Consider the following 11,535-nt stretch of genomic DNA (forward strand, 5'->3'; position numbering starts at 1 on the left):
TGATCAGGACTTGTATATTAGAGAGAGCCTAAAAGATTTTCAAATGTTTCATGCCAGGCAGAGAAAACCTTGGCCATTCTCCTAAGACAAGGGGCCCCCCCTTTGATTGATAGCAGAAAACAATTCTCAAAGTCGTAAAAGCTGAAATTACAGACTGAGTAATGACACTGACCCTACATGTTACAGAAGATAACAAAGGCAGAGATAAATATAATTAGGAATGGGCAAATAGTAAAATGATACCATGGGCCTCTCTTAAACCTTGAGCTGTATTTTCTAAGGCCAGAGGCAAATGGGGAGAAGCATCTAGCTGACAGAGAAAGAGAGGCTTTTTTTGGGAAGTCTTTTTAAAACTGTTTCTTTCTTAAACTGAGAGAGTTTGAGGAAGAGCTAATGGGAAAAGCAGCTGGCTGGAGAAGGGGGGGATGTAAACTGAAGAGGTTTCTTCTGAAACTGTTTTAAACTGAGTTCCCTTTTTACAAAGACCTTATTCTTTTTAAGAGGCTACTTGTGTTGTGTATTAAATGTATTGGCTTAAATGTAATTATGCAAAGGATTTAAGAAATGCTAGATTTCATATAGTTGTAAAGAGTTGTATTTTATCTTGAAATTAAGTTAGCCAGCAACCTAGCCCTCCAGCCAGACAAGAAGACGCCAGTCCTGGGCAGTCCTGATATATGGCTGTCAGACATTTGTTTGGAAACCTTCAAATGAAGGATATCTTTCAATGTTGATGTGAAACTCAAGATCCTTGACATATGTTTAAGATAAAAATTTAAGATTAACCATTTGTTTTAGAAGGCAATAGGGCAGGGAGGGCAAGAGGTGAGCTGGTAATTAAGATTCCTTGTTGAGACACATGTAAGATATATTACTACTTATTTGTCATTTATAGATGTAACAATATATAGCTGTTTGTGTTCCATATAAGGACAGGAGGATGTGGGTGTATCTTTTAGGATTGGATATAGCAATCAGCCAATAGGAAATCCAACCAGGCTGATTGGACAGAGGCAGCCAAAGGAGGAGCAAAGGGGGCTGGATTAAGGGAATATAAGGGCTGGCCATAATGGCAGGAGCCAGGCCAGAGCTTGGTAACCATATACCACTGTGCCTCTCATTTATTTGTCTGACAAATAAATAATTATTTTAATTTCTCTATTGCTGCGTTGAATATTTCATTCCAGCTAAGCGTTAACCACAAGCAGGGTGCTACAATGCTACACAAGAGCAATCCAGATAAATCCTGCGTTTGCCGATGCCCACAGCAACCTCACTTCCATCCATAAGGTAAGCTTTGTGTCTCTGCTAAATCTATTTAAAAAAAAAAAAAACTGGGGGGGGCAGCAGGGGAATCTTAGTTTTTACAAAAGGAAAACAACTGGCAAAAGCCGTCCCAAACCGAGATGGGGCACAAAAAGAAAAAGGGGAGAATTGGAATTTATGCTGGAAGTGTGAGGAGGCAGAGGGCACGCCGATACGTTTATGGTGGGGCTACAGAAACGTTAAAAAATTCATGAGGAAATAAAAAAGATGATCAGAATTTAGAGGGGAAAACCAGAGGCATATTTACTGAGTATAAGAGGTAAAGAAATACCACAAGATGGGAAGATATTATTCTTATACGCGACAGCTGCAGCAAGGCTACTCCTTGCACAAAACTGGAACAGGAAATATATACCCACAAAGGATGACTGGATAAAGAAACTAATTGAATTTATAGAACTGGCAAGGTCAAGTGCAGTAATAAGGTACCAATCAAACTGGAAAATAAAAATATAATGGAAATGGTTTGAAGATTATGTGTTCAAGTACTGCTCAAAAACTAACATGTTGATATGTTTGGTTTAATGTTTGTAAATCTGGTTTATAATAATAATAAATAGTAAGTTAAAAGAGTTAAGAAATATAAATTTAGATAAAAATTGCAATGTGAATGTGAGTGAAGGAAGTCACGTGGGTATTTGGGTAAATGCTGAGTTGTGTATAGGGTTAGATGTGGGGAATCCATATATGTAATGTATAGTGTTGAAAATGTACGGCAACTAGCATGTAAAATGAAATCAAAAATAAATAAATAAATAGGGGGGAAATAAAAATGGCAATGTGAAATATTATATAGGAGGGTGAGGGGCGGTGGAGGGAAGCCACAAGGGTGGTTTTAATGTCTGAAATTTTGGGTGGTAGGGTAATACGAATTTTGTTTTGTGTCTATGTGTTTGTTTGTAAATAAATTTTTTAAAAGGAAAATGAAAAAATTGCTATTTTTACTTTGAAATAAAAATGGGGGGGGAGGTCTTATACGGGTGATTGGGTGGGTGAATGGCTCATTTTCTTAAATTTGAGCCCCCCCAAATAGAGGGTGGCTTATATAGACGGAAAGTATGGTGGAGTTCCACACCCAAAAATCTCATTGTGACTTCCAATCACCCCTACGTCACATTTCCGATGGCGCCCTTTTGCTCGTCTCTCCTAGATCTCAAAATGCATTGGTTTTGTCATATTTCCTGCTGTCCTTTGTCAATCCACACCTGCCAAAGAATTTAAATTTTCCCAACATTTTTTTTTAGACCACACATGTCCAGCGTGTGGCCGGGGAGCGTAACCTGGTTTACTTACTGGGGCAACCCCCCCCCCAAATGCTCAACAACTTCAATCCTAAAAAGAGCTCAACAACCTTGGGGTTAAATCCTAAAACAGCTCAACAAATTTGCCCCGCCCTCATGTCAAATCTGGCCCTCTTTGGGAAAATTTGGGCACCCCTGTAAATTTAGACAATACAGTCCTATCTCGGGTTAAATATGCTTCAGGATGAATATTTTTGGGTTGCGCTCCGCAGTGACCCAGAAGTAACGGAGCACGTTACTTGCGGGTTTCGCCGCATGCACAGACCCTCAAAATGATGTCATGCGCAGAAGCGGCGAATTGCGACGTGCAGATGCGGGTTGCATTCGCTTCAGGATGCGAACGGGGCTCCGGAACGGATCCCATTCACATCCAGAGGTACCACTGTACTCTGCAAGTGTCCTGTTCTCTATGAAATGTTTCTTCCAAAACCTCTCGTAATTCTGCCTGTATTATAATCTTGCTAATTCTGCGTATTTTAGCCTTTTTGCTAGCTACGCCAACTTAGTAGGGATGGGATTCTCCTTTCCATCCTTTGTCTGTTAAGATTCTCGCTGCGGCTATTGTAGACACTGTGACTTGCCATTGTTTTATAACCATTTATTGTAACATTTATTCTATGATCAATTACAATAATCATTCATTGTAATATTCATTTATTGTACGATTAATTACAATTTATTGTAATTGTTAAGAGTAGGTTTCTATTGAATTTTTACATGCTGATACTCAATATTATTCTATAGCATGGGGAGGCAAACTACGGCCCCATGGCCTTCTCAATCTAGCCGGGAGTCGGCATGTTTTGACACGAGTATAATGTGTCCTTTTATTTAAAATGCACCTCTGGGTTATTTGTGGGACATAGGAATGCGTTCCTTTTTCCCCCTCCCCAAAATCTAGTCTGGCCCCCACAAGGTCTAAGGGACAGTGGACGGCCCCCTGCTGAAAAAGTTTGCCGACCCCTGTTCTATTCCAATGATTGTTGAATGTTACTTTATAAGTCTACCAGGTGTGGATCATCGTGCCTTCTGTCTGTTCTTCATCTTTGGTTTTGATGGTTGAGAAAAAAGCTAGTGGCAATTGCTGAAATATCCCTCCCTTTCTAGGATTCCGGAAACATCCCAGAGGCAATTGCTTCGTATCGCACCGTCTTGAAACTGAAGCCGGATTTTCCTGACGCTTACTGCAACCTGGCGCACTGTTTGCAGGTGAGGCAGAGTTTTAAGGGCCAACACTCCCAGGGTTTCCGGCATTTGGGAACCGAGGCGTTTGAGTCCCAAGGTACCACGGTAATGGTAAAAGCGTCACCTAATTCAGGAATTGTCCAATGTCACTTTAGAGACCAACTCAGTTTGTTCTGTGTCTAAGCTTTCATGTGCAGGCAGACTTATTCAGATACACTGAAGCGGAAGTCCCCACACCCTGATATTTAGAGGGAGGGTGGGGCGGGGTATTTCTCTGAACGGTAGTAGGACTCAATCGGTATGGTCAACCTGTGGACGAATGTGTCTCATTACATATCCTAAAACTATTTCAGGTCATCTGCGTACCATCCCTTGTTTTTTCAGTCATTCACAGTTGCCAGCAGGTGGACCATACCCATTGACTCCTACTACCCTTCGGAGAAAAACCCCAACTCACCCTCCCACTATATATCAGGGTCTGGGGGCTTCTCCTTACTCTTATATAGCAGGGTCTGGGGACTTCTCCCTCTGTATATCAGGGTCTGGGGACTTCCGCTTCAGTGTATCTGAAGAAGTGTGCATGCACACAAAAGCTTATATCAGGCATCCCCAACCTGCGCCCCCCCCCCGATGTTTTGGCCTACAACTCCCATGATCCCTAGCTAACAGGACCAGTGGTCGGGGATGATGGGAATTGTAGTCTAAAACATCTGGAGGGCCGAAGGCTTGGGGTGCCTGGCTTATACCAAGAACAAACTTTGTTGGTCTCTAAGGCACTACTGGACAATTTTTATATATATATTGACTTCATCAGACCTGAATCTAGAACCCTGGTTTTCTTTGCCCCCTTTCAGATCGTCTGTGATTGGACCGATTACGGCGAGAGAATGAAGAAGCTTGTCAGTATTGTGGCTGACCAGCTGGAGAAGAACCGGCTCCCTTCGGTGCACCCGCATCACAGCATGCTGTATCCGCTGTCTCACGGCTTCCGAAAGGCTATTGCCGAGAGACATGGGAACCTTTGCCTGGACAAGGTGGGTCTATGCTGTGAAGAGGTGTGCGCCGCTCCGTTCCGTCAGAGTTTGAATGCTTTCATGTTGGCTTTGGATATATAATAATATATAATAATTTATTATTTCTACCCTGCCCATCTGTCTGGGTATCCTCAGCCACTCTGGGTGGCTGCCAACCAAATATTAAAAACACAAGGCAGCATTAAATATTTAAAAACTTCCCTAAACAGGGCTGCCTTCAGATGTCTTTTAAAAGTGAGATAATTGCTTATTTCTTTGACATCTGATGGAAGGGCGTTCCACAGGGCGGCCGTCACCACGAGAAGGCCCTCTGCCTGCTTCCCTGTAACTTGGCTTCTTGCAGGGAGGGAAGCGCCAGAAGGCCCTCGGGAGAGGGACCCCGGTGTCCGGGGTGGAGATGCTCCTTCAGGTCTACTGGGCCGAGGCCATTGAGGGCTTTCAAGGTCAGCACCGACACTATGAATTGTGCTTGGAAACGTACTGGGAGCCAAAGCAGATCTCTTGGGACCGGTGGTATGTGGTCTCAGTCAGACTGGATTTAAATCCTTTATTTTACAGAAAGGCTTGATCTTGCTGGCATCCTCTTAATATTGACAACCAGAGGAAAGTTTCATCTGCTGGGCTGTTTAGGGCTTTCAAGGTCAGCACCAACACTTTGAATTGTGCCCGGAAACGTACTGGGAGTCAATGCAGGTCTTTCAAGACTGGTGTTATGTGGTCTCTGCGGCTGTTCACGGCCCCCAGTCTGGCTACCACATTCTGGATTAATTGCAGTAAGGTAGCCCCACATAGAGCGCATTGCAGTCGTCCAAGCTGGAGATAACAAGAGCATGCGCCACTCTGGCAAGAGAGTCCGTGGGCAGGGAGGGTCTTATCCTGCATCCCAGATAGAGCTGCCCTGGACACAGAACAGACCTGTGCCTCCATGGGTCCAAAATGACCCCCAGACTGTGCAGCTGGTCCTTCAGGGGCACAGTTGCCCCGTTCAGGACCAGGGAGTCCCCCCCACCCGCCCACACACCACAGAACTTCAGTCTTGTCAGGATTCAACCTCAACCAGTTAGCTGCCATCCATCCTCCAACCGCCTCGAGGCACCCGCGCAGGAACTCCACCGCCTTTGCCGGCTCTGATTTGAAAGAGAGGTAGAGCTCTCTATCAGGCTTCCTCAACCTTGGCCCTCCTGATGCTTTTGGCCTACAGCTCCATGGTCCCTAGCTAGCAGGTCTAGTGGTCAGGGATGATGGGCACTGTAGTTTGAAAACAGCTGGAGGGCCAAGGTTTAGGAAGCCTGCTCTGTATTGGCGCCAATGGCTGTTAAGCGAAAAAATTCCAGGGTGAGTGACTCCTTGACAGCCTAGCTCACCGGGGCACTTGTCCCCCATGGGTCCATGCTGTCAGTAAAAGGAGGAAGTCCCAGCCCGGTAATTTGGAGCAAAACAGTGGTCAGTAGACCATGATTCTTACTGTTGCACCACAGGTCTGCCCAGGAGTAAGAACCCCGAGCATGGGGCAATGTCAACTTTTAAAACTTCCTTCTTCCCCCCAGAATACACTTCAAGCAGCATCGTTGATACATCATCACTACATCACTAGCACATCACAAATGAGGAGGGGTATACAAGGGTTATGCATTCACTATGAGGTCCCTTTATCAGACCCCTTAAATCTCCATCACTGAAAGAACAATAAAACTCTTGACACGTCCTTTCCCACTGGACTTGTCTGGAGATGGGCATTCAGAACACCTGCCTTGCTAAACTGCCTTGGCAGATGTCTATGGTTGCCCCCTTGGTCCCTCCCTCGGTGGGGTGCCGTGTATGTGCTCTCAGGCTTGGGGAATTCTGGCGGGATGCCCTGTTCCTGCTGCCTACATGACTTCCTGCTTCTTGGCTCATGGAGGGAGGTGGAGCCCAAATTCGTTCAAATGGCGGAATGAGGAGAGTCGGTTAAAGCATAGATTTTCTGCGTGTCTTTCTTGGGCTGTCAAGTCAAAGGTATGTATATTTGTAACATTGGAACAACTTCAAAGATGTGGCCTCATGTCCCCCACCCCCATGTCATTTCCGTAACCCGGCTTTCTTGAATCCCCTTGCTAGATCAACGTGCTCCACAAGCCGCCTTACGAGCACCCCAAGGACCTGAAAGGCAGTGAGGGCCGGCTCCGCGTTGACTACCTGAGCTCTGACTTTGGGAACCACCCCACCTCCCATCTCATGCAGTGAATCCCAGGCATGCACAATTCGGACAAATTTGAGGTGAGGTGCACAAGAGGGCAGCTGTGTGAGTAGCTCAGGCGGCAGAGCGCTGAGACTCTGAATCTTGGGGTCATGGGTACGAGCCCCACGTTGGGCCAAACGAATGAATACAGCCTAGGACCGCCTCTCCACGGAGGATCTAACAGTCTGCAAATAAAAAAATGTTAGAGGTCCTGGGCTTCAGGGAGATTAGGCTGGCCTCGACCAGGGCCAGGGCCTTTTCAGCCTTGGCCCCGGCCTGGTGGAACTCTCTGCCACAAGAGATCAGGACCCTGTGGGATCTGACATCTTTCTGCAGGGCCTGTAAGATGGAGTTGTTCCGCCGGGCCTTTGGTTCAACCTGACTCCCCTTCTCTTTTTGTGTAAGGACTAGTATGAAAGAGGCCTCCCAGTGTTCTCACAGGCCCATATAAGAGTTGGGCCTGATGAGCGTTTACTGTTCCCAACCCTAATCCTGCGGAAAGCCATCTAATTGGATTTGAATTTGATCCTGGCTTGTTTTCAGGAGGTAATTTCGTTATTGCTTGATTTTATACCAGTGTTACATATTTGGTGTTAGCCTCCCTGAGCCCGGTTTCGGACGGGGAGGGCAGGATACAAATAAAAGTTATTATTATTATTATTATTATTATTATTATTATTATTATTATTATTATTATTATTATTATTATTATCATCATTATCATTATCATTATCCTCTTAATTTGCATCAGCCCTTGGTTGTAGCAATAAAACAACGAGATGATCTGCAAGGAATAGAAATGAAAAATCAATGATATCAAATACATTTGAGGGTTTTGAATCGAGAGTGGACCTTATTCTGACTGCCCCAGCTCAAAACCCGGCCGCCTTTGCCGTAACCTGCTCCTCTTGATCTGCCAAGAGAGGACTCTGGGGTAGTGGTTGGGCAACCCGGAACAGGCAATAAAGGAGGGGTAATCATCTCACGACAAACCTAGACAGCATCTTAAAAAGCAGAGACACCACCTTGCCAACAAGGTCAGTATAGTAAAAGCTATGTTTTCCCAGTAGTGATGTATGGAAGTGAGAGCTGGACCATAAAGAAGGCTGATCGCCGAAGAATTGATGCTTTTGAATTATGATGCTGGAGGAGACTCTTGAGAGTCCCATGGACTGCAAGAAGATCAAACCTATCCATTCTGAAGGAAATCAGCCCAGAGTGCTCACTGGAAGGACACATCCTGAAGCTGAGGCTCCAAGACTTTGGCCACCTCATGAGAAGAGAATCATAGAATCATAGAGTTGGAATAGACCACAAGGGCCATCGAGTCCAACCCCCTGCCAAGCAGGAAACACCATCAGAGCACTCCTGACATATGGTTGTCAAGCCTCTGCTTAAAGACCTCCAAAGAAGGAGACTCCACCACACTCCTTGGCAGCAAATTCCACTGTCAAACAGCTCTTACTGTCAGGAAGTTCTTCCTAATGTTTAGGTGGAATCTTCTTTCTTGTAGTTTGGATCCATTGCTCCGTGTCCGCTTCTCTGGAGCAGCAGAAAACAACCTTTCTCCCTCCTCTATGTGACATCCTTTTATATATTTGAACATGGCTATCATATCACCCCTTAACCTCCTCTTCTCCAGGCTAAACATGCCCAGCTCCCTTAGCCGTTCCTCATAAGGCATCGTTTCCAGGCCTTTGACCATTTTGGTTGCCCTCCTCTGGACACGTTCCAGTTTGTCAGTGTCCTTCTTGAATTGTGGTGCCCAGAACTGGACACAATACTCTAGGTGAGGTCTGACCAGAGCAGAATACAGTGGCACTATTACTTCCCTTGATCTAGATGCTATACTCCTATTGATGCAGCCCAGAATTGCATTGGCTTTTTTAGCTGCTGCGTCACACTGTTGGCTCATGTCAAGTTTATGGTCAACCAAGACTCCTAGATCCTTTTCACATGTACTGCTCTCAAGCCAGGTGTCCCCCATCTTGTTTTTGTGCCTCTCATTTTTTTTGCCCAAGTGTAATACTTTACATTTCTCCCTGTTAAAATTCATCTTGTTTGTTTTTGCCCAGTTCTCTAATCTGTCAAGGTCGTTTTGAAGTGTGATCCTGTCCTCTGGGGTGTTAGCCACCCCTCCCAGTTTGGTGTCATCTGCAAATTTGATCAGGATGCCCTTGAATCCATCATCCAAGTCGTTGATAAAGATGTTGAATAAGACCGGGCCCAAGACAGAACCCTGTGGCACCCCACTAGTCGCTCTTCTCGAGGATGAAGAGGAACCATTGATGAGAACCCTTTGGGTTCGGTCAGTCAGCCAGTTACAAATCCACTGAGTGGTAGCATAGTCAAGACCGCATTTTACCAGCTTCTTTACAAGAATATCATGGGGCACCTTGTCAAATGCCTTGCTGAAATCAAGGTAGGCTACATCCACTGCGTTCCCTTCATCTACCAGGCTTGTAATTCTGTCAAAAAAGGAGATCAGGTTAGTCTGACATGACTTATTTTTCAGAAATCCATGCTGACTATTGGTATCACAGCATTCCTTTCTAGGTGCTCACAGACTGTTTGCTTAATGATCTGCTCCAGAATCTTCCCTGGTATTGATGTCAGACTGACTGGGCGATAATTATTTGGGTCCTCTCTTTTCCCCTTTTTGAAAATGGGGACAACATTTGCCCTCCTCCAGTCTGCCGGGACTTTGCCTGTTCTCCAGGAATTCTCAAAGATGACTGCCAGTGGTTCTGAGATCACATCTGCCAGTTCTTTTAATACTCTTGGATGCAGTTCATCTGGCCCTGGAGACTTGAATACATCTAAACTAGCCAAGTATTCTTGTACTATCTCCTTAGTTATTCTGGGCTGTGTTTCCTTTGCTGAATCATTTGCTCCAAATTCTTCAGGTCGGGCATTGTTTTCTTTATCGGAGAAGACTGAGGCAAAGAAGGCATTGAGGAGTTCAGCCCTTTCTGTGTCCCCTGTTTGCATTTCACCATCTTCTCCTCTGAGTGACCCCACTGTTTCTTTGTTCTTCCTTTTGCTACGAACATACCCATAAAAGCCTTTTTTGTTGCTTTTAACCTCTCTAGCCAGCCTGAGTTCATTCTGTGCTTTAGCTTTTCTGACTTTGTGTCTACATGTGCTGGCTATTTGTTTGAATTCCTCTTTGGTGGTTTCCCCCCTTTTCCAGTTTTTGTACACATCCTTTTTTAATCTTAACTCAGTTAAAAGTTCTTTAGATAGCCACCCTGGCTTCTTTAGGCAACTTCCATGTTTCAGTCTCATTGGTATTGCCTGACGTTGTGCTTTTAGTATCTCCCTCTTAACAAACTCCCAGCCATCATGAACTCCCTTTCCTTTTAGTATTACTGTCCATGGGATCTCACCCAGCATTTCCTGGATTTCCTTGAAAAGACCCTGGTGTTGGGAAAGATGGAGGGCACAAGGAGAAGGGGACAACGGAGGACGAGATGGTGGGACAGTGTTCTCGAAGCTACCAGCATGAGTTGGACCAAACTGCGGGAGGCAGTGGAAGACAGAAGTGCCTGGCATGCTCTGGTCCAGGGGGTCACGAAGAGTTGGACACGACTAAACAACAACACAATCATCTCCTCAAGGCTTTTTATAAAGCACATGCACTACTGATTTGGTGCTACATGGGACATGAGCGTTTCCCATGTGGAATCTGTCGGAATCGTCCCTCGAGTCCAGTCCAGGGCGAGACATTTGATCTTGCAAGGTTCAAAGCTGTCGGCATTTTGGGATTGCTTGGTGATGCAGATCAGGTGCTGGAGAGTCGAAATGGGACGGTGGGAAATTTCCTGATAGCAGTCAAGTTGTTCTGACACTTGAGATCATTTAGGCACTGACAGATTAGACCAGGCATCCCCAGCCGTCGGCCCTTCAGATGTTTTGGACTACAATTCCCATCATCCCTGACCACTGGTCCTGTGAGGTAGGGATCATGGGAGTTGTAGGACAAAAACATCTGGAGGGCCGCAGGTTGGGAATGCCTGGATTAGACTGTTTGCTTGACTAAAACCCAAAGTCAGTATCTGTTGTGGGGATAAGCCACAAGAGGGAAGCTCTTTGGCAAAGATTCCCACATTGCAGGGGGTAAGCCTAGATGAGCCTCGTGGCCCTTTCAAACTCCCTAGTTCTATGATTATATATTAGCAATTGCTTCATCATTGAGGAAAGCTGTGATGGTTCATGCGCTTCGTAAATTCTGGCCTTTTCCTGCGATGTTTGGGAAAGATGGGCTTTGTCTACTGTTTATCGGCCTGTGTTTTGCTGCGCCTCACGTGCTTCCTGCTCAAGTGACCCTCAAATGTATTTTATACAATGGACTTTTTATTTCCATTCTTGATTGATATTTATTACGGCCATTGGCCCGTCACACGACAGTTTCCCACCAACATATATATACTTAAACCTCCAAATTTAAAACAGCTAAAAACTTACAAGA

At 45.2% G+C, this 11,535-nt stretch overlaps 1 pseudogene across 1 annotated transcript; it reads left to right on the top strand.

The window, feature by feature from the left end:
- The first annotated feature begins 1,234 nt into the window (after window positions 1–1,234).
- On the top strand, window positions 1,235–7,069 carry LOC308578149 (UDP-N-acetylglucosamine--peptide N-acetylglucosaminyltransferase 110 kDa subunit pseudogene; annotated as a pseudogene). The gene is made up of 4 exons: window positions 1,235–1,290; window positions 3,735–3,836; window positions 4,667–4,846; window positions 6,944–7,069. The product of its transcript is annotated as a UDP-N-acetylglucosamine--peptide N-acetylglucosaminyltransferase 110 kDa subunit pseudogene (transcript).
- The last annotated feature ends 4,466 nt before the right edge of the window (window positions 7,070–11,535 follow it).

Source organism: Podarcis bocagei (genome assembly GCF_964188305.1).
Source record: "Podarcis bocagei genome assembly, chromosome: W".
Classification (NCBI taxonomy): domain Eukaryota; kingdom Metazoa; phylum Chordata; class Lepidosauria; order Squamata; family Lacertidae; genus Podarcis; species Podarcis bocagei.